We start from the raw sequence: 23,413 nt of genomic DNA on the forward strand, positions 1-23,413 counted from the left end.
GGACGGAGGTGACAGGAACCATTGATCGGGTGTTTGGAACCTCCACCCGGATGGAGGCGAAGTATTGTCTCCTGGGATTAGTTGAAGGAGTTGGAAACCCGGGAAGCAGCCAGATGGCAGTTCTGAGATGCCTATTTCAGGCAAGGAAACTGATTGCCCAACCCTGCTTAGCCTCCAATGTTGGCAATGACTTGTTTTTTTTAGCTTGTTTCCCAAGATCACCATGTTGGCGTTTGTCAAGATGGTTGAGAGTGCCCAAAGAGATCGTCTATGGCCCCATCCCCTTGAAAGTGCCCGATCTTGTCTGATCTCGGAGGTTAAGCATTGTCGGGCCTCATTAGTAACTGGATGGAAGACCGACTGGGAATACCAGGTGCCGTATGCTTATTTCTTGATTATACATCACGGGACACAGGATCATTACATAATGGGTTATATAGGCACCTCTGGTGATTGGACACTGGTTAACTCCCGATTAAGGAGAATTCCTTCCCTATATAACCCCTCCCATATGGGAGGCACCTCATTTTTCCCTTCGCCAGTGGTGGTTGGTCACGTAAAACATGTGCTATGAAGAAAGTTCTGTGCAGGTCCCTGCGGGGGCCTAAGGGCTACAACAAACCGTATCCATATCTCGGGCCGATATTTTGACTCCCAAGATGATATGGTACCCGGGCCTCGTCATCTGAAGAAACAAGGTTTTGCCTGTAAGTCCTCTCCTATTGGAAGACTGGGCTCTGGGAAAACCAGACTTACTGTACTATTTACATAGTGGCACGAAAGTTTCTGGCAGAGTCTTTTACAGGGTCCAGGTAGGAGGTTCTTCTGAGAAGGAACCCCAAAAAAAAACCTGAAGGTTGGCACAACTCTGCCCTGCCGTGATGGGTGAAGGCTGGAATCTGTCTGTTTTCAGCAATTCCTGCGGCGAGGACAGGTAAGGGAAGTTAATCCTGTATAAATTATATTATGGATTTCTTCAGTGTAGTTGTATGTCTTACCTGGTTTCCACCACTAGGGGGAGTAAGAGCAGCCTGATGCATACTTACATGCCTTTCAGATATACACGCTCAGTGAAGCCTGGTTCTCCCAGATGACTCATGTCTCCACTGCAATCTCTGCCACAATGAAGGTAATACAGGGGTCCCACGTAGTCTGGGGGTCCCAGACAGCTCCAAAGGCAATTCCCTTCCCCCTGGATACCGGCAGTCCTCGTGCACGCGCGCCAAGCACGCTCCCGTGCTAATGGAGGAGGCAGGAGTGTGTTTGCGAGCCGCGTCGTGCGGTTTGCACGGCGCTGTTCTGCGCAGGCGCCAGGCGGCAGTTTTACAGCCCAGAGCGTCAGGGGGCTGTAAGTGGAGACACAGGAGCTGTGGGCAGTAAGCATCCCAAGGGATTGGATCCAGGCAAAACTAAGACACCTAGTCAGCATCAGGTTGTGTAGTTTAAGCATATATATTTATTGTGAGACTTTAAGCACAACAGTGATTGCACTTTGTACTAGTACCTCTGCTTTGTAGCTTAGGACTATGTCTCCTCGTAAGAGGGTCTCAGGGGGAGATAACAAGGACACTGGTAAGTCACCGCCTAGGTCTAGGGGTTCTAAAAATGCCTGTAGGTTACCATCCCCCCCCCTGCAAGACTGGAGTCAGCCTCACAGGATGAGTCAGTGCCCCGTCAGGATTTGCAGCCTCTCCTAATATTTCAGCCCCGGTATACATCACTGAGGACTCCCTTAGGGCTACATTGGAGGGTTTTGAAGGGAGAATCATGAATTTTATTTCAGCTTCCCTGAAAGATAGCAGGAAAAGGGGTAGATCCCCTCCCTCTACTGAGATTCCTCTTTCAGATGACACTTCTGACAATGAGGAGAGATCCCTATCTTGGGACAGGGATCTTGAGCAGTCGGATGAATCAGAGGAAGAGGAGAGAGTCCCCTCCACCCAGGCGCTCAGAAAACAGGTGCAGTATTATACTGAATTGGTGCGTACCACATTCAGAATGCCTGCTGCTGAGATCGCTACGTCCTCTGTTTCTTCCCTGGGAGTCAGGAAAATCCCACAACCTGCCTTTTCCTTTCCAATTAATCCCTTAATGGATAAATTGTTGTATGAGGATTGGGGACATCCCGATAAACTGTTTGCTCCTCCTAAAAGGTTTTCTATGCTTTATCCTCTGGAGGAAAGTTTCACCAAGAAATGGGGGGTCCCATCTGTCGATGCGGCTGTTTCTTGCGTGAATAGAAACCTGACCTGTCCTTTGGATAATGCTCAGGTATTTAAAGATCCAACTGATAAGAAGCTGGAAACATTATTAAAAGCCTCCTTTTCCATGACTGGCACTGTAGTGCAACCTACAGTCGCAGCTGTGGGGTTGTGTCAGTTCCTCAAGGAACAGGTTAAGCAGATGCTTGGCCTCCTTCCCAGTGAGGAAGTGGAGAATTATGCAGAAATACTTCAAATTCTGTGTTTCATGATTGATGCGATTTTGGATTCTGTCCAACAAGCATCTCGTTGGTCTCTCCAGTTGGTACACATGCGAAGGGCCCTATGGCTAAAGAATTGGGCAGCTGAGCTATCATGCAAGAAGTATTTGATTGGGTTCCCGTTTAAAGGGGAACGTTTGTTTGGAGAAGAATTAGACAAATTCGTCCAAAAAATTTCAGGGGGTAAATCTACTCTCCTTCCAGTCAAAAGGAGCAAACGTCCATCATTTAGGCGTTCTCTCTCTCCCAGAGCATCAAGCTCTAAGCAGTGGCGACGGCCTTCTCAACCCCCCTCTACAGGAAAGGCTCAAGGCCGGGCCCAGGGGCAGAAGAAATCCTGGGGGCGAAAGCCTGCCAAGCAGAGCCCGAAAGCTTCCTTGTGAAGGGGCGCCCCCGCTCGGCCAAGTGGGGGGAAGGCTCTTGCAGTTTGCAGAAGCCTGGCGGGAAGAGATCCGGGATGAGTGGGTGATCTCTTCGGTATCTCTGGTCTACAAGCTGGAGTTTCAGGAGATTCCACCTTCTCGCTTTCTAAGGTCAAGGATCCCCAGGGACCCAGTAAAGCACAGACCGCTATTTCTGGCCTTAGATCACTTACTATCCCAGGGGGTGATAGTAGAAGTGGACCCAAAAGAACAGGGTTCAGGGTTTTACTCGAATCTCTTCACCGTTCCAAAGCCAAATGGAAGTGTCAGACCTATCCTGGATCTGAAGGATCTGAACCGTTTTTTACGCATCCGGTCCTTCTGAATACAGTCAATTCGCACTGTGGTCTCCTCCCTGCAAGGGGGAGAGTTTATGGCATCAATAGACATCAAGGATGCATATCTCCATGTGCCAATTTTTCCCGCACACCAAAAGTATCTAAGGTTCGCGGTAGAGCGGCGCCATTTTCAATTTGTGGCCTTGCCGTTCGGGCTAGCTACGGCCCCTCGAGTCTTCACAAAGATTCTGGACCCTCTCTTGGCAAACCTAAGAGCTCAGGGTATAGCCGTCATGGCTTATCTAGACGATTGGCTTCTCATAGAGAAAACAGTAGCGCTCCTGAACCACAGTGTTACCAGAACGCTAGAACAGCTGGAACGCCTAGGTTGGATTATAAACCTAGAAAAGTCGTCCCTACAGCCTGCTACCAGGTTGGAATACCTGGGTATGGTTATCGACACTGCTCAGGGCAAGGTGTTTCTACCAAGGCCAAAAGCCTTGGCCATTGGGGATCTGGTGCGCCTAATTCTGGGCAGAAGATCTTCCCCCATTCGGTTGTGCATGAGACTGTTAGGGAAAATGGTCGCCTCCTTTGAGGCCGTTCCATTCGCCCAGTTCCACTCAAGGCCTCTGCAAAGATGCATCCTTGCGGCTTGGAACAGGAAGCCCCAGTCCTTGGATCTTCCTATGCGTCTATCCCCAGGGACACGCAAGAGTCTCGTCTAATGAGTCTAAGAGTCTCGTTACAAACAGAGAATTTGCTGAAAGGCAAAACTTTTCTTCCTCTTCCATGGAAGATTATTATGACAAATGGCAGCCTGACAGGCTGGGGAGCAGTGTTGGAGGAGACGTGCTCGCAATGGAAATGGTCTGCAATCGAGAAGCTATTGCTCATAAATGTCTTGGAGATCCGGGCAGTTTATATGGCTCTCATAAACTGGTCTTTCAGACTACGGGGTCTCCCTGTTTGGGTTCAGTCCGACAATGCCACAGCAGTGGCCTATATCAATCACCAGGGCGGTACCAGGAGTCTGGTTGCGCAAAAAGAGGTGAATCGCATACTTGTCTGGGCAGAAAGGCATGTTCCATGCCTTTCTGCAGTCTTCATTCCAGGAGTGGAAAATTGGCAGGCGGATTTTCTGCGCCACCAGCAGTTGTGCCCAGGAGAATGGGCTCTGCACCCCGAAGTGTTTTGGAACATATGTCGCAGGTGGGGTACTCCAGACGTAGATCTGTTTGCGTCCAGGTTCAACAGAAAACTGGACAAATTTGTGTCAAGGACAAGAGGTACACTCGCTCAGGGGTCGGATGCTCTGACAGTTCCCTGGGATCAGTACAATTTGATTTATGCCTTCCCCCCGTGCCTGCTTCTGTTGCGGTTCCTGGGAAGAGTCAAGAGGGAAACAAAGTCGGTTCTTTTGGTAGCCCCTTGCTTTGCCCAGGCGACCGTGGTACGCAGAGATCATGAAGTTGGCAGTAGGCAGGCCGTGGATCCTCCCTCTCCAGCCAGATCTGCTCTCACAGGGTCCTGCTTTACACAGTCCTGCTTCACACAGTCTGAATTTGACTGTTTGGCTGCTGAGACCCACATTCTGAGAGACCGTGGGCTTTTCGTTGCCAGTCCTTTCTATTCTGGTCAATGCCAGAAAGCCGGCCTCCAGGCTTATTTACTACAAAATCTGGAGGGCATATGTTTCCTGTTGTGAACTCAGGAAATGTCATCCTAGAAAGTATGTCATTAGCAGGATCTTGGCCTTCCTCCAGTCAGGCCTAGAAATGAATTTGGCCGTAAGCACTATCAAGGTGCATATTTCGGCCTTGTCAGTGTTTTTTCAGAAACCACTTGCATCGCATTCCCTGGTGCGGGCTTTCATCCAGGGGGCTATGCGGATAAGGCCGCCAGTCAAACCTCCGGTATGCCCATGGGATCTGAATTTGGTTCTCTCAGCTTTGCAGGGGCAACCTTTTGAACCTTTGCATCAGGCTTCGTTAGTTCTTTTGACTAAAAAATTGGTTTTCTTGGTAGCCATATCCACGGCTAGAAGAGTGTCAGAACTAGCAGCTCTCTCCAGTAAAGAACCGTATCTAATTATTCATAAGGACCGGGTGGTAATGCGTCCCAACAGGTCCTTTCTGCCTAAGGTGGTTTCAGGATTCCATTTGAATCAAGATGTAAGCCTACCATCCTTTTTTCCGGACCCACAGTCCGCAGAAGAAGAATCTTTGCACACTTTGGATGTGGTAAGGGCAAGGCCTATAGTGTTAAAGGGAAGATCCCTCCTTTTCAAGTGAAAGCGCACTCAACTAGGGCTGTAAGTGCTTCTTGGGCAGTGCATCACCAGGCCTCCCTGGCTCAGATCTGTAAGGCTGCAACTTGGTCAACAGTCCACACATTCACCAGATTCTATCAGGTGGATGTCAGAGGGCAAGAGGATATCGCCTTTGGGCGCAGTGTACTGTAGGTTGCAGTTTAGGTCCTCCGGTCCTTGGCGGTCTATATATTATGATCTGTGTCTCCCTCCCCTCAATCTGAGCATTGCTTTGGGACATCCCACTATGTAATGAAGCTCCTGTGTCCCGTGATGTATGATCAAGAAAATAGGATTTTTATATACAGCTTACCTGTAAAATCCTTTTCTTGAGAGTACATCACGGGACACAGGGCTCCCACCCCTCTTGGGTTTTACGTGGTTTCCTATTGCTTTGCTACAAAACTGAGGTGCCTCCCATATGGGAGGGGTTATATAGCGGAGGAATTTTCCTTAATTGGGGGTTAACCAGTGTCCAATCACCAGAGGTGCCTATATAACCCACTATGTAATGAAGCTCCTGTGTCCCGTGATGTACTCTCAAGAAAAGGATTTTACAGGTAAGCTGTATATAAAAATCCTATTTTTTATGTTGTTGGCGTTGACCTGTTTTTTTTTGCTTGTTTCCCAAGATGACCATCTTAGCGTTTGTCAAGAGGGTGAGAGTGCCCAAAGAAAGTGCCTACGGCCAAATCACCCTGAAAGTGCCCAATCTTGTCTGATCTCGGAGGCTAAGCATTGTCGGGCCTGATTAGTAACTGGAGGGGAGACCGACTGGGAATACCAGGTACCGTAGGCTTCTTTTTATGCTGTTGGCGTTGACATGTTTTTTTTTTCCGCTTGTTTCCCAAGGTGACCATCTTGGCATTTGTCAAGAGGGCTGAGAGAGCCCAAAGAAATCTCCTACGGCCACATCACCCTGAAAGCGCCTGATCTCATCTGATCTCAGAGGCTAAGCAGGGTCCGGTCTGGATAGTACCTAATTACAGGTGCCGTAGGAATCTTTTTATATTGTTGGCTTTGACCTGTTTTTTTTCCGCTTGTTTCCCAAGGTGACCATTTTAGCATCTGTCAAGAGTTTTGAGTATGTCCCGAAGCGTTCGCCTTAGGCCACATCACCCTGAAAGCGCCCGATCTCAGAGGCTAAGCAGGGTCAGGGTCAGATGGGAGCCCGCCAGGGTCTATGTTGTTGGCGTTGACCTGTTTTTTTTTTACTTTTTTCCCAAGATGACCATCTTGGCATTTGTCAAGAGGGTTGAGAGTGTCTGAATAGAACACCTATGGCCACATCACATTGAAAGCGCACAATCTCATCTGATCTCAGAGGCCTAGCAGTGTACGGCCTGGTTAATACCTGTATGGGAGACCATCTGTGAATACCAGGTGCCGTAGGCTTCTTTTTATGTTGTTGGTGTTGACCTGTTTATTTTCGCTTGTTTCCCAAGTTGACCATCTTGGCGTTTAACAAGAGGGTCGAGAGTGCCCAAAGAGATCACCTACGGCCCCATCACCCTGAAAGCACCCGATCTTGTCTGATCTCGGAGGCTAAGCAGTGTCGGGCCTGGTTAATACCAGGATAGGAGAACGTCTGGGAATAACAGGTGCCGTAGGCTTCTTTTTATGTTATTGGCCTTGACCTGTTTTTTTTTTTTCACTTGTTTCCCAAGGTGACCATCTTGGCATTTGTCAAGAGGGTTGAGAGTGTCCGAAGAGATCACCTACGGCCCCATCACCCTGAAAGCGCCCAATCTCGTCTGATCTCGGAGGCTAAACAGTGTCAGGCCTGGTTAGTACCTGGATGGGAGACCGCCTGGGAATACCAGGTGCCATAGGCTTCTTTTTATGTTGTTGGCTTTGACCTGTTTTTTTCGCTTGTTTCTGAAGGCGACCATCTTGGCGTTTGTCAAGAGGGTTGGGCGTGTCTTGAGGAGAATGCTTATGGCCACATCACCCTGAAAGCATCCGATCTCGTCTGATTTCAGAGGCTAAGCAGTGTCAGGCCTGGTTAGTACCTGGATGGGAGACTGCCTGGGAAGACCAGGTGCCATAGAAGGATGTGGCCTGGTTAGTGTCTTGATTGGGAGATCGCCTGGGAATACCGGATGCCGTAGGCTTCTTTTTATGTTGTTGGCTTTGACCTGTTTTTTTTAGCTTTTTTCCCAAGGTGAGCATCTTGGCTTTTGTCAAGAGGCTTCAGAGTGCCCAAAGAGAGTGCCTACGGCCAAATCACCCTGAGAGAGCCCAATCTCATCTGATCTTGGAGGCTAAGCAGCGATGGGCCTGGTTAGTACCTGGACGGGAGACAGCCTGGGAATACCAGGTGCCGTAGGATTCTCATTAAGTTGTCGGCGTTGACCTGTTTTTTTTCCCTTTTTTTCCCAAGGTGACCATCTTGCCATTTGTCAAGAGGGTTGAGAGTGCACAAAGAAATTTCCTACGGGCACAACACCCTGAAAGCACCCAATCTCGTCTGGTCTCAGAGGCTATGCAGGGTTGGGCCTGGTTTGTACCTGGATGGGAGACCGCCTGGGTTTTCCAGATGCCGCAGGCTTCTTTTTATGTTGTTGGTGTTGACCTGTTTTTTTTCGCTTGTTTCCCGAAGTGATCATCTTGGCATTTGTCAAGAGGGTAGAGAGTGCTTAAAGAGATCGCTTACAGCAGCATCACCCTAAAAGCACCCTATCTCTTCTGATCTTGGAGGCTAAGAAGGGTTGGGCCTAGTTAGTACTTGAATGGAAGATGGCCTTGGAATACCAGGTGCCGTATTCTTCTTTTCATGTTGTTGGCGTTGACCTGTTTTTTTTCGCTTGTTTCCCAGGGTGACTATCTTGCCATTTTTCAAGAGGGATGAGAGTGCCCAAAGAGATTGCCCATGGGCACATCACCGTGAAAGCACCCAATCTCCTCTGATCTCAGAGGCTAGAAAGGGTCGTGCCTTGTTAATACCTGGATGGGAGACCACCTGGGAATACTTACTGGGCTAATACTGGGCTTCTTTTTATGTTATTGGCGTTGACTTGATTTTTTGTTTGCTTCCCAAGGTGACCATCTTGGCGTTTGTCAAGAGGGTTGAGCGTGCCTGAAAAAAATCTACTATGGCTGCATCACCCTGAAAGAGCCCAATCTCATTTGATCTCAGAGGCTAAGCAGGGTTGGGACCTGGTTAGTACCAGGATGTGAGACCGCCTGGGATTTCTCAATGCCATAGGCTTTTTTTTAAGTTGTTGCTTGATTCCCAAGGTGACCATCTTGGCGCTTGTCAAGAGGGTTGAAAGTGCCTGAAGGGATTGCCTACGGGCACATCACCCTGAAAGCACCCGGGAATACCAGGTGTCATAGGCTTCTTTTTATGTTGTTGGCGTTGACCTGTTTTTTTTTAGCTTGTTTCCCAAGGTCACCATCTTGGTGTTTGTCAAGAGGGTTGAGAGTGCCTGAAGAGATTGCCTATGGCCACATCACTCTGAAAGCACCCAATCTTGTCTGATCTTGGAGGCTAAGAAGAGTCAGGCCTGGTTAGTACTGGGAGACCACCTGGGAATACCAGTTATTGTAGGCTTCTTTTTATGTTGTTGGCGTTGATTAGTTTGTTTTTTTCCGCTTGTTTGCCAAGGTGACCATCTTGGCATTTGTCAAGGGGGTTGAGAGTGCCCAAAGAGATCGCTTACAGCAGCATCACCCTGAAAAAGCCCTATCTCTTCTCATCTCTGAGGCTAAGAAGGGTTGGGCCTAGTTAGTACCTGGATGGGAGATGGCATTGGAATACCAGGTGCCGTATTCTTCTTTTTATGTTGTTGACATTGACCTGTCTTTTTTCGCTTGTTTCTCAAGGTGACTATCTTGGCATTTGTCAAGAGGATTGAGAGTGCCCAAAGAGATTGCATATGGGCACATAAGCCTGAAAGCGCCCGATCTCCTCTGATCTCAGAGGCTAAACAGGGTTGGGCCTTGCTAGTACCTGGATTGGAGACCACCTGGGAATACTAGGTGCTGTAGGCTTCTTTTTATGTTGTTGGCGTTGATTTGTTTTTGTTTTGTTTGTTTACCAAGGTGACCATCTTGGTGTTTGTCAAGAGGGTTGAGAGTGCCTGAAGAGCTTGCCTATGGCCACATAACCCTGAAAGCACCAGATCTCCTCTGATCTCAGAGACTAAACAGGGTCGGGCCTTGTTAATACCTGGATGGGAGACCACAAGAAGTCTACAGCACCTAGTATTCCCAATACTAGGTGCTGTAGACTTCTTCTTATGTTGTTGGCGTTAACTTGTTTTTTTTTGTTTGTTTCCCAAAGTGACCATCTTGGCGTTAGTCAAGAGGGTTGAGAGTGCCTGAAGAAATCTCCTACGGCCACATCACCCTGAAAGAGCCCAATCTCATCTGATCTCAGAGGCTAAGCAGGGTTGGGACCAGTTTAATCCCTGGATGGGAGACCGCCTGGGATTTCCAGATGCCGTAGGCTTCTTGTTATGTTGTTGCTGTTGACCTATTTTTTTCCGCTTGTTCCCAAGGTGACCATCTTGGCATTTGTCAAGAGAGTTGAAAGTGCCTGAAGATATTGGCTACAGCCACATCACCCTGAATCTGTTCCATCTCATCTGATCTTGGAGGCTAAGCAGGGTTGGGCCTGGTTAATGCCTGGATGGGAGACCGCCTGGGAATACCAGTTGTCGTAGGCTTCTTTTTTTTTTCTCCAAACAGGGGAAGACGGTCCCCAGAGTACATAATGCAACAGAGAAATACAGAGCAAAAAGCAGCTGAACAATACTTGATACAGGTATATTCGCAAATGTGAGTCTGCCTTCCATCAATCATAATGATTCAAGGCACGGATAAAGTACAAGAATTTTTGTGTTATGCATCGGATCTCTGTCCAGAAGTCCACCAAGCTGGGGCAGGACCAAAAAATGTGGAGCAACGTGCCCTCTTCTTCTCCACACCTCCAGCATAAGTTCGAGGAAGAGGGGAATTATTTATGCAGCTTTGATGGTGTCAAATACCACCTGGTGAGAAGTTTAAAGTTTCTATCTTCGTGCACAGCGAGGTTTTGAGAGCCAAAGTGATAATGCGTTGTCTCTGTGCTGGGGAAAACGAGCAATTAAGGTCCTTTTCCCAGTTGGACAGACAGGTTAAGTGTGGGTGATCTGTTTGAGAGAGAATGTGGACCAAAGGGCCTTCGCTCCTGCATAGAGTCTCAAACTCCATCTGAGGGCGGGCGAAAGTTTGAGCATTGGGGATGGAATGGAGAAAATGATGTTGTTGCGCCGCTCTCCAAAAAGGCAGTTGGAAAAGCCCTGTGGGATCTGTTAGGGTTGAGAAAGAAGGCCATTTTCCATCAATGACGAATTTAGACGCATGGTCTAGGTTGGAATTTCTAAGTGGGTCCCCGGTTCAACGTTCGGATGGTCACGTATAGGGAATAGGGGGGAAGTCAAAGACGTGAGTGTGTTTTGGGTAGCGATCAGTTGACTGACTTTCAATGAAGCCCCTATAGTGGGATGTGACGTCAATTCTGTGGGTAAATCCTTATAGCACCACATGGCGCTTCTTAGCGGAATTCGGGAGTGAGATTGTCCTAGTTGCACCCAGAGCTTAGAAAGTTTGTTTCCATTCCAGTCCAATACACACCCCAGATGGGAGGCCAGGTAGTAGCATCGCAAGTCAGGGAGAACCAACCCTCCCTGTTGTTTAGACAATGTCAGCTGTGACCACTTAAGTCTGGGATTTTTGTGGTCCCAGTTAAATTGAGTGAGCAGGGATTGAGCTTGCTTAAAAAACGGGACTGGACTCTGGATCAGAAGAGCTTGGAAAAGATAGGTACATTTAGGGAGTATGTTCATTTTTTTTTGTCAATTAACTTTTTATTGTTTCCAACAATGCATTACACATCATGTCGCATTACATTAGAATAGTTCCACAAGAAAGAAAATGAGCAAACTATGGGATCTTCCGCCCTTCGATCCACAGGCAGCCCTCTGGAACAGGCATAGACCTGGCCAAATAGACTCCCCCCCGATCAACCAGGCCAACACTGGATACAAGAGTATAGCGCCAACCGTCACATTAGCCAGCGAGAGATCCCAATATCTATATGCTTAGATCTACAAATATTTCACTCGTGTGCGGTCTCGGCAGCGAATCACAGCTGGTCCTCCCGAAGTTTCCATGGGCTCCAAACCACGTCATGAGCCTCTATCCGGTCCTGTATCCTGGCGGTCATCCTCTCCATCAATTCCACGTCTCTAATTCTAGTATGGAGCGCGTCTAGGGTGGGAGGCTGTACTTTTTTCCAATGCAGGGCAATGAGACACCTCGCCGCTGTCAGGATATGTCTCGACAGTTTCTTTCGGGACTTTGTCAATTTGGGAAAGGGGATGCCCAGCAGGAAAGTCTTATGCCCCGTACACACGAGAGGGATTAAGTCTGACAGACTTCCGACGGAGTTCTAGCGGAGTTCCGCCGGAGTTCTGGCGGACTTTTCGACCGAACGGACTTGACCACACACCATCACACCAAACTCCGACGGAGTCGAACGTGATGACGTACGACTGGATTCGACGTAGGAAGTTCATAGACAGTAGCCAATAGCTGCCCTAGCGTCGGTTTTAGTCCGTCGGAGTAGCACACACACGAGCGGATTTTTCGAAGGGGACCGGGTCCGGCGGAGTTCCGTCTGGAAAATTTGAAGCATGCTTCATTTCTAAAGTCCGTCAGACTTTAGCGAAGCTAAAGTCCGTTGCAGCCCACACACGATCGGATAGTCTGACGGACTCAGTCCGTCGGAGTTTGGATGTCGAAAAGTCCGCTCGTGTGTACGGGGCATTAGGGTCTAATGTCACTTGCTGATCTAGTACAGTAGTCAAGAGGCGCTGGACCTCTTCCCAGAAGGGAACCACGAGGGGGCACCGCCAGTAAATGTGGAACAATGTTCCCCTGTGGGCCTGGCATCTCCAGCATCTGTCGGATGAGGCGGGATAGATGGCATGTAAAACGTCCGGGGTCATATACCAAAAAAATAAAATTTTATACGCATTCTCCCGGTACAGTGTGCACATCGAGCTTTTCGAGGCCTGGGACCATATCAACTGCCACTGCTCCTCCGTAATCTCCTCACCCAACGCCTCCTCCCACTTATGCATATAGGTATGGTTGCCTTTCAAAGCTTTAGGGGGAGCGTTGATTATTTTATAGATGGTTGATACCAATCCCCTTTGGGCCGAGCCCGCTAGGATCACAGTCTCAAATGCGGAGGGTGGAGAAAAGCGCAGGTCAGAAGATATGGTCTGGGCGTAATGTCGTATCTGTAAATAACTATAAAAACTCTGTCGTGGGAGATCAAATTTAGATTGAAGGTCGGCATAAGACAACAGCCTCCACGACCTAGGATCCACCAGGGATTAACAAGGCCCGACCCTGTTTAGTCTCTGAGATCAGACGAGATCTGGTGCTTTCAGGGTTATGTGGCCATAGGCAAGCTCTTCAGGCACTCTCAACCCTCTTGACAAACACCAAGATGGTCACCTTGGTAAACAAACAAAACAAAAACAAGTCAACGCCAACAACATAAAAAGAAGCCTACAGCACCTAGTATTCCCAGGTTGTCTCCAATCCAGGTACTAGCAAGGCCCAACCCTGTTTAGCCTCTGAGATCAGAGGAGATCGGGCGCTTTCAGGGTTATGTGCCCATATGCAATCTCTTTGGGCACTCTCAACCCTCTTGACAAATGCCAAGATAGTCACCTTGAGATACAAGCGAAAAAAGACAGGTCAATGTCAACAACATAAAAAGAAGAATACGGCACCTGGTATTCCAACGCCATCTCCCATCCAGGTACTAACTAGGCCCAACCCTTCTTAGCCTCAGAGATGAGAAGAGATAGGGCTTTTTCAGGGTGATGCTGCTGTAAGCGATCTCTTTGGGCACTCTCAACCCTCTTGACAAATGCCAAGATGGTCACCTTGGGAAACAAGCGAAAAAAAAAAAAAGGAATCAACGCCAACAACATAAAAAGAAGCTTACAATAACTGGTATTCCCAGGTGGTCTCCCATCCAGGTACTAACCAGGCCTGACTCTTCTTAGCCTCCAAGATCAGACAAGATTGGGTGCTTTCAGAGTGATGTGGCCATAGGCAATCTCTTCTGGCACTCTCAACCCTCTTGACAAACACCAAGATGGTGACCTTGGGAAACAAGCTAAAAAAAAACAGGTCAACGCCAACAACATAAAAAGAAGCCTACGACACCTGGTATTCCCAGGTGGTCTCCCATCCACGTACTAACAAGGCCAGACTCTTCTTAGCCTCCAACATCAAACGAGATCAGGTGCTTTCAGGGTGATGTGCCCGTAGGCAATCCCTTCAGGCACTTTCAACCCTCTTGACAAACGCCAAGATGGTCACCTTGGGAAACAAGCAAAAAAAAACTAAGTCAATGCCAACAACTTAAAAAAAAAAGCATATGGCATTGAGAAATCCCAGGCGGTCTCCCATCCAGGTACTAACCAGGCCCGACACTGTTTAGCCTCCGAGATCAGACAAGATTGGGTGCTTTCATGGTGATGGGGCCGTAGGTGATCTCTTTGGGCACTCTCAACCCTCTTGACAAATGCCAAGATGGTCACCTTGGGAAACAAGTGAAAAAAGAAACCAGGTCAAGGCCAATAACATAAAAAGAAGCCTACGGCACCTGTTATTCCCAGACGTTCTCCCGTACTGGTATTAACCAGGCCTGACACTGCTTAGCCTCCGAGATCAGACAAGATTGGGTGCTTTCAGGGTGATGGGGCCGTAGGTGGTCTCTTTGGGCACTCTGGACCCTCTTGTTAAACGCCAAGATGGTCACCTTGGGAAACAAGCGAAAATAAACAGGTCAACACCAACAACATAAAAAGAAGCCTACGGCACCTGGTATTCACAGATGGTCTCCCATACAGGTATTAACCAGGCCGTACACTGCTAGGCCTCTGAGATCAGATGAGATTGTGCGCTTTCAGGGTGATGTGGCCATAGGTGTTCTATTCAGACACTCTCAACCCTCTTAACAAATGCCAAGATGGTCATCTTGGGAAACAAGTGAAAAAAAACAGGTCAACGCCAACAACATAGACCCTGGCGGTCTCCCATCTGGCCCTGACCCTGCTTAGCCTCTGAGATCGGGCGCTTTCAGGGTGATGGGGCCTTAGGCAAACGCTTTGGGACATACTCAAAACTCTTGACAGATGCTAAAATGGTCACCTTGGGAAACAAGCGAAAAAAAACAGGTCAAAGCCAACAATATAAAAAGATTCCTACGGCACCTGTAATTAGGTACTATCCAGGCTGGACCCTGCTTAACCTCTGAGATCAGATAAGATCGGGGGCTTTCAGGGTGATGTGGCCGTAGGAGATTTCTTTGGGCTCTCTCAGCCCTCTTGACAAATGCCAAGATGGTCACCTTGGGAAACAAGCGGAAAAAAAAAACATGTCAACGCCAGCAACATAAAAAGAAGCCTACGGCACCTGGTATTCCCAGTCGGTCTCCCTTCCAGTTACTAATCAGGCCCGACAATGCTTAGCCTCCGAGATCAGACAAGATCGGGCACTTTCAGGGTGATTTGGCCGTAGGCACTTTCTTTGGGCACTCTCACCCTCTTGACAAACGCCAAGATGGTCATCTTGGGAAACAAGCAAAAAAAAACAGGTCAACGCCAACAACATAAAAAATAGGATTTTTATATACAGCTTACCTGTAAAATCCTTTTCTTGAGAGTACATCACGGGACACAGAAGCTTCATTACATAGTGGGTTATATAGGCACCTCTGGTGATTGGACACTGGTTAACCCCCAATTAAGGAGAATTCCTCCCCTATATAACCCCTTCCATATGGGAGGCACCTCAGTTTTGTAGCAAAGCAATAGGAAACCACGTAAAACCCAAGAGGGGTGGGAGCGCTGTGTCCCGTGATGTACTCTCAAGAAAAGGATTTTACAGGTAAGCTGTATATAAAAATCCTATTTTCTTGATCATACATCACGGGACACAGGAGCTTCATTACATAGTGGGATGACCCAAAGCAATGCTCAGATTCAGGGGAGGGAGACACAGATCATAATATATAGACCGCCAAGGACCGAAGGACCTAAACTGCAGCCTACAGTACACTGCGCCCAAAGGCGATATCCTCTTGCCCTCTGACATCCACCTGATAAAATCTGGTGAATGTGTGGACTGATAACCAAGTTGCAGCCTTACAGATCTGAGCCAGGGAGGCCTGGTGATGCACTGCCCAAGAAGCACTTACAGCCCTAGTTGAGTGCGCTTTCACTAACGAAGCCTGATGCAAAGGTTCAAAAGGTTGCCCCTGCAAAGCTGAGAGAACCAAATTCAGATCCCATGGGCATACCGGAGGTTTGACTGGCAGCCTTATCCTCATAGCCCCCTGGATGAAAGCCCGCACCAGGGAATGTGATGCAAGTGGTTTCTGAAAAAACACTGACAAGGACGAAATATGCACCTTGATAGTGCTTACGGCCAAATTAATTTCTAGGCCTAACTGGAGGAAGGCCAAGATCCTGCTAATGACATACTTTCTAGGATGACATTCCCTGAGTTCACAACAGGAAACATATGCCCTCCAGATTTTGTAGTAAATAAGCCTGGAGGCCGGCTTTCTGGCATTGACCAGAGTAGAAAGGACTGGCCCCGAAAGCCCACGGTCTCTCAGAATGTGGGTCTCAGCAGCCAAACCGTCAAATTCAGACTGTGTAAAGCAGCATGGTAAATTGGACCCTGTGAGAGCAGATCTGGCCGGAGAGGGAGGATCCACAGCCTGCCTACTGCCAACTTCATGATCTCTGCGTACCACGGTCGCCTGGGCCAAGCCAGGGCTACCAAAAGAAGTGACTTTGTTTCCCTCTAGACTCTTCCCAGGAACCGCGGCAGAAGCGGGCACGGGGGGAAGGTATAAATCAAATTGTACTGATCCCAGGGAACTGTCAGAGCATTCGACCCCTGAGCGAGTGTATCTCTTGTCCTTGACACGAATTTGTCCAGTTTTCTGTTGAACCTGGACGCAAACAGATCTACGTCTGGAGTACTCCACCTGCGACATATGTTCCAAAACACGTCGGGGTGCAGAGCCCATTCTCCTAGGCACAACTGCTGGCGGCGCAGAAAATCTGCCTGCAAATTTTCCACTCCTGGAATGAAGACTGCAGAAAGGCATGGAACATGCCTTTCTGCCCAGACAAGTATGCGATTCACCTCTTTTTGCGCAACCAGACTCCTGGTACCACCCTGGTGATTGATATAGGCCATTGTCGGACTGAACTCGAACAGGGAGACCCCGTAGTCTGAAAGAACAGTTTATGAGAGCCATATAAACTGCCTGGATCTCCAAGACATTTATGGGCAATAGCTTCTGGATCACAGACCATTTCCACTGCGAGCACGTCTCCTCCAACACTGCTCCCCAGCCTGTCAGGCTGCCATTTGTCATAATAATCTTCCATGGAAGAGGAAGAAAAGTTTTGCCTTTCAGCAAATTCTCGGTTTGTAACGAGACTCTTAGACTCGTTAGACGAGACTCTTGCGTGTCCCTGGGGATAGACGCATAGGAAGATCCAAGGACTGGGGCTTCCTGTTCCAAGCCGCAAGGATGCATCTTTGCAGAGGCCTTGAATGGAACTGGGCGAATGGAATGGCCTCGAAGGAGGCGACCATTTTCCCTAACAGTCTCATGCACAACCGAATGGGGGAAGATCTTCTGCCCAGAATTAGGCGCACCAGATCCCCAATGGCCAAGGCTTTTGGCCTTGGTAGAAACACCTTGCCCTGAGCAGTGTCGATAACCATACCCAGGTATTCCAACCTGGTAGCAGGCTGTAGGGACGACTTTTCTAGGTTTATAATCTAACCAAGGCGTTCCAGCTGTTCTATTGTTCTGGTAACACTGTGGTTCAGGAGCGCTACTGTTTTCTCTATGAGAAGCAAATCGTCTAGATAAGCCATGACGGCTATACCCTGAGCTCTTAGGTTTGCCAAGAGAGGGTCCAGAATCTTTGTGAAGACTCGAGGGGCCGTAGCTAGCCCGAATGGCAAGGCCACAAATTGAAAATGGCGCCGCTCTACCGCGAACCTTAGATACTTTTGGTGTGCGGGAAAAATTGGCACATGGAGATATGCATCCTTGATGTCTATTGATGCCATAAACTCTCCCCCTTGCAGGGAGGAGACCACAGTGCGAATTGACTGTGTTCAGAAGGACCGGATGCGTAAAAAACGGTTCAGATCCTTCAGATCCAGGATAGGTCTGACACTTCCATTTGGCTTTGGAACGGTGAAGAGATTCGAGTAAAACCCTGAACCCTGTTCTTTTGGGTCCACTTCTACTATCACCCCCTGGGATAGTAAGTGATCTAAGGCCAGAAATAGAGGTCTTTGCTTTACTGGGTCCCTGGGGATCCTTGACCTTAGAAAGCGAGAAGGTGGAATCTCCTGAAACTCCAGCTTGTAGCCCAGGGATACCAAAGAGACCACCCACTCGTCCCGGATCTCTTCCCGCCAGGCTTCTGCAAACTGCAGGAGCCTTCCCCCCACTTGGCCGAGCGGGGGCGCCCCTTCACAAGGAAGCTTTCGGGCTCTGCTTGGCAGGCTTTTGCCCCCAGGATTTCTTCTGCCCCTGGGCCCGGCCTTGAGCCTTTCCTGTAGAGGGGGGTTGAGAAGGCCGTCGCCACTGCTTAGAGCTTGATGCTCCGGGAGAGAGAGAACGCCTAAATGATGGACGTTTGCTCCTTTTGACTGGAAGGAGAGTAGATTTACCCCCTGAAATTTTTTGGACGAATTTGTCTAATTCTTCTTTAAACAAACGTTCCCCTTTAAACGGGAACCCAATCAAATGCTTCTTGCATGATAGCTCAGCTGCCCAATTCTTTAGCCATAGGGCCCTTCGCATGTGTACCAACAGGAGAGACAAACGAGATGCTTGTTGGACAGAATCCAAAATCGCATCAATCATGAAACACAGAATTTGAGGTATTTCTGCATAATTCTCCACTTCCTCACTGGGAAGGAGGCCAAGCATCTGCTTAACCTGTTCCTTGAGGAACTGACACAACCCCACAGCTGCGACTGTAGGTTGCACTACAGTGCCAGTCATGGAAAAGGAGGCTTTTAATAATGTTTCCAGCTTCTTATCAGTTGGATCTTTAAATACCTGAGCATTATCCAAAGGACAGGTCAGGTTTCTATTCATGCAAGAAACAGTTGCATCGACAGATGGGACCCCCCATTTCTTGGTGAAACTTTCCTCCAGAGGATAAAGCATAGAAAACCTTTTAGGAGGAGCAAACAGTTTATCGGGATGTCCCCAATCCTCATACAACAATTTATCCATTAAGGGATTAATTGGAAAGGAAAAGGCAGGTTGTGGGATTTTCCTGACTCCCAGGGAAGAAACAGAGGACGTAGCGATCTCAGCAGCAGGCATTCTGAATGTGGTACGCACCAATTCAGTATAATACTGCACCTGTTTTCTGAGCGCCTGGGAGGAGGGGACTCTCTCCTCTTCCTCTGATTCATCCGACTGCTCAAGATTCCTGTCCCAAGATAGGGATCTCTCCTCATTGTCAGAAGTGTCATCTGAAAGAGGAATCTCAGCAGAGGGAGGGGATCTACCCCTTTTCCTGCTATCTTTCAGGGAAGCTGAAATAAAATTCATGATTCTCCCTTCAAAACCCTCCAATGTAGCCCTAAGGGAGTCCTCAGTGATGTATACCGGGGCTGAAATATTAGGAGATGCTGCAAATCCTGGCAGGGGCACTGACTCATCCTGTGAGGCTGACTCCAGTCTTGCAGGGGGGGGGATGGTAACCTACAGGCATTTTTAGAACCCCTAGACCTAGGCGGTGACTTACCAGTGTCCTTGTTATCTCCCCCTGAGACCCTCTTACGAGGAGACATAGTCCTAAGCTACAAAGCAGAGGTACTAGTACAAAGTGCAATCACTGTTGTGCTTAAAGTCTCACAATAAATATATATGCTTAAACTGCACAACCTGATGCTGAGTAGGTGTCTTAGGTTTGCCTGGATCCAATCCCTTGGGATGCTTACTGCCCACAGCTCCTGTGTCTCCACTTACAGCCCCCTGATGCCCTGGGCTGTAAAACTGCCGCCTGGCGCCTGCGCTGTACAGCGCCGTGCACACCGAACGACGCAGCTCGAATCACACTCCTGCCTCCTCCATTAGCACGGGAGCGTGCTTGGCGCGCGTGCACGAGGACTGCCGGTATCAAGGGGGGGAGGGAATTGCCATCGGAGCTGTCTGGGACCCCTGTATTACCTTCATTGTGGCAGAGATTGCAGTGGAGACATGAGTCATCTGGGAGAACCAGGCTTCACTGAGCGTGTGTATCTGAAAGGCATGTAAGTATGCATCAGGCTGCTCTTACTCCCTATCAGAAGACAGGCTGGTGTATTCTAGCTAGTTTTTACAGTCTAGTGTATACAGAAGACAGGCTGTGGTATACAGAGGGTTTAGTGTATTCAGAGAGTCTAGTGTATACAGTCGGCGAGTGTATACATAATACTGGCTAGTTCACACAGTGTTTACAGAGATGCAAGGGTTTACAGAGAAGCTAGTGTATATAGAAGACTACAGCATACAGAAGAAAGGCTAGTGAATACAGAATACAGACTTGTGTATGCAGATAAGCTTGAGTATACAGAGATGCTAGAGTAAACAGTGAGGCTGGGGTACACAGAGAGGCTAGTTTAAAGAGAGGCTAGTTTAAAGAGAGGCTAGTATATACAAAGATGTTAGTGTATATAGAGAGGTTAGTGTATAGAGAGAGTCGAGTGTATACAGAAGACAGGCTTGGGTATACATCAAAGCTGACAGTGTATACAGAAGACTGGGTAGTGTATACAGAGAGTCTAGTGGGTACAGAAGACAGGCTGGTGTATTCTAGCTAATTTTTACAGTCTAGTGTATACAGAAGACAGGCTGTGGTATACAGAGGGTTTAGTGTATTCAGAGAGTCTGGTGTATACAGTCGGCGAGTGTATGCATAAGACTGGCTAGTTTACACAGTGTTTACAGAGATGCAAGGGTGTACAGAGAAGCTAGTATATATAGAAGACTACAGCATACAGAAGAAAGGCTAGTGAATACCGAATAAAGGCTGGCTTCTACAGAGAGGCTAGTGCATACAGTGAAGCTATTTTATATAGAAGCCTGGTTAGTGTATACAGAGAAGCTAGTGTGTACAGAAGAAAGGCTAGACAGGCTATAAAGAGAGACAAGTGTTTACAGAGGACAGTTTGGGGTATAGAGAGATGCTAGTTTATACAGAGAGACTAATGTATACAGAAGACAGGCTAGGGCATAAAGAAGACAGAAGACGGGCTAGTGTATTCAGAAAATAGGCTAGTGTATACCGAAGACAGGCTATTGTATGCAGAAGACCGGCTAGTGTATACAGAAAAACTAGTGTATAACAGAGAGCGTAGTGTATATAGAAGACAGGCCAGGGTATAAAGAAGACAGAGTAATGTATACAGAAACAGAAAACATGCTCGTGTATATAGAGAGGCTAGTGAATTTAGAGGGTAGGCTAAGTGATAACAGAAGACAATCTTGGATATACAGAGACATTTCATCATTTCATCTAGCTCACATCGCTAATGGAGTTTGTCTCATTGCCATGTTATGCCTTTTCATTCTTATGCTAAATATAGATTATACTCACTACACGATTTTAATCATCCACATCAACAGTTTTATTGCTTTTCTGACATTAACCGAGTATCTCTGACATTAACTGAGTATCTCTCTGCACTAGGATCTTATTAATAATAATAATAATAGGATTGTGTAAGGCAAAGAACAACTAGTCTAATATAAGCTTTCTCAGTGGTACCGGCATATCCTTTAAATTTAGACTATCAAGCTAAGCTTTCAATCTCTTACCGTTGAACAGCGATACTTCCTCCCTGCAATATTAAGCCATTTAAATGTCCTATTGGTCGTCTATATTATACAACTCTCTGAAAAGCATATATGTAGAGAATAAAACTAGTCTTACATCTTAATAAAACTGTTTTATTGCTCAACCCAGTGACAAAACATTCCTTTTTACCGCAGCAAAATGTGAGAAAAGCAGTGTAAGCCGTCTTTCTGCCATATGTTTCAGAAAAATAATGTACCGCTTTTAAATCCATATCAATTCCACATCCTAATTTAAACCGTCTTAAAATTTTAACATTTACTGATAGCAATTACTGATATTACATTATGATTAAACCAGTGAAAAGGACCGCGTAATGGAACTGTCAAATTAATCATAATCTCAGAGTTAACTTAGCTGATAAATTTACGATTTACGCTACGGTTTAAACTTAGATTTTTTCAAGCAAAGTCAATTTAATCTTAAATCATTTATACTATATTCTACGGTACTCTTAAATTATGTACTGTTTTTCTGTATTTTAGCCGTACTCATATTTCGTGTTATGTTGCAACCATCTAATCTCATTGCTATTCCGACATTCTGCCTTAATGAGGATATTACTTTGCAACTATCCCTTGAACCCTTTTGTGTATTCACTTTATCTCGACCTATATATACTGCCTCAATATACTTATTATTATATTATAGAGATTACTATCTCTAAATCATTGTAAACGTAACCATAGTTATAATGTACAGGTAATTTTACGTTAAAGCAAACTTCACACAAAACCATCTTTTTAAAACCTTTTACACACTGCACATTAAGAGTAATGCAACCATCTCTCTACCTCTATGCAATAGGATTCTCTTTCTGACTCTATTTTGTGTATTACGTCTTCTCCACATTAACTGTCACACTGATAACCATTTGTAACACATAACACTGGCAACCCATTTTTTAACAGCAGCAAAATGTGAGAAAAGCAGTGGGACGGTTTACTTGATTGAGAAGTGGTTGCAGTACCAAAGGATAGCAATAAAGTTTGATTACATTAATAACACATAATGCAACTATTTTACATTCACATCAAGCATACATCCTAATGTAAACTGTCTATCACTATTAATGTTCAGGGTTACTGATACATTATGCCGATAACCAGTGGAAACGGAAAACAGTCAGTGTAAGCAGTCTTCGTGCGTAACAAAATTAATGGAACGATTTACACGTTGGAATTTACAAGCTACGTCAATTTACTCTTATATAATGTATACCCTTTAGCTGCTTAGCTCACATTTTGCTGTATGTAGCCGCATTAACTGTATTAATGGTTACATATAAGTAACCAATGGGTATTGACATTTCATGTCTATCTCACATCTCTAATGCAATTTGTCTCTTTGAGACACGTTGCTTATATTTGCTGATATTTCATGATTACAGCAATCATCTCATCTAATTGCTATTCCAACATTTTGCCTTGGTATTACTTTGCAACGCTCTATTGAACAATGTAAAGGTAAGCTAGATATTTTGTGTATTTCCACTTAAACTCGACCTGTATATACTGTCTCAATATTATCCTTTCTAATTTTGCTAAATTAGATTATAGAGTTTGCTATGTCTAAATCCAGGTTACCTACTCACCTTTATTACGTATACTGCTAATTTTAGGATAAAACAAAACCATCTTTTGCTTCTTTACACGCTGCACATATTAAGAGTAATACAATGCTATCGATGTGAACAGTTTAATTGCTCTTCTCACATTTAGCTGGTATATCTCTGCTATAGGAAACTGAATTTGTACTACAACGATAACTCGTCTAATATCAGTCCACTCAGTGCTACCGGGATAACTTTTGCATTTAGAGTAATGAAATGATTTCTCAGTCATTTTGAAGCTATTGCAACAAACTTCCGATCTCTTTTCCCCTGCAATACATAAGCTCTGCAATATTAAGGAATATTTAGCTGCTTAGCTGAAACTTTG

The 23,413-nt window shown here is 46.7% G+C and overlaps 8 pseudogenes; 5 read left to right on the plus strand and 3 right to left on the minus strand.

Moving 5' to 3' along the window:
• Positions 1-6,173: 6,173 nt before the first annotated feature.
• LOC143929107 (5S ribosomal RNA) lies at positions 6,174-6,292 on the plus strand (annotated as a pseudogene).
• A 695-nt stretch (positions 6,293-6,987) lies between these two features.
• Positions 6,988-7,106, plus strand: LOC143928859 (5S ribosomal RNA; annotated as a pseudogene).
• A 103-nt stretch (positions 7,107-7,209) lies between these two features.
• Positions 7,210-7,328, plus strand: LOC143928730 (5S ribosomal RNA; annotated as a pseudogene).
• A 99-nt stretch (positions 7,329-7,427) lies between these two features.
• Positions 7,428-7,546, plus strand: LOC143928994 (5S ribosomal RNA; annotated as a pseudogene).
• A 160-nt stretch (positions 7,547-7,706) lies between these two features.
• Positions 7,707-7,825, plus strand: LOC143928770 (5S ribosomal RNA; annotated as a pseudogene).
• Positions 7,826-13,059: 5,234 nt separating this feature from the next.
• LOC143928945 (5S ribosomal RNA) lies at positions 13,060-13,178 on the minus strand (annotated as a pseudogene).
• A 322-nt stretch (positions 13,179-13,500) lies between these two features.
• Positions 13,501-13,619, minus strand: LOC143928880 (5S ribosomal RNA; annotated as a pseudogene).
• A 1,354-nt stretch (positions 13,620-14,973) lies between these two features.
• Positions 14,974-15,092, minus strand: LOC143928743 (5S ribosomal RNA; annotated as a pseudogene).
• Positions 15,093-23,413: the final 8,321 nt, after the last annotated feature.

This window comes from Lithobates pipiens, unplaced genomic scaffold (genome assembly GCF_037356315.1).
Source record: "Lithobates pipiens isolate NorthernLeopardFrog02 unplaced genomic scaffold, aLitPip1_a1.2 Scaffold_23, whole genome shotgun sequence".
NCBI classification, from domain to species: Eukaryota; Metazoa; Chordata; class Amphibia; order Anura; family Ranidae; genus Lithobates; species Lithobates pipiens.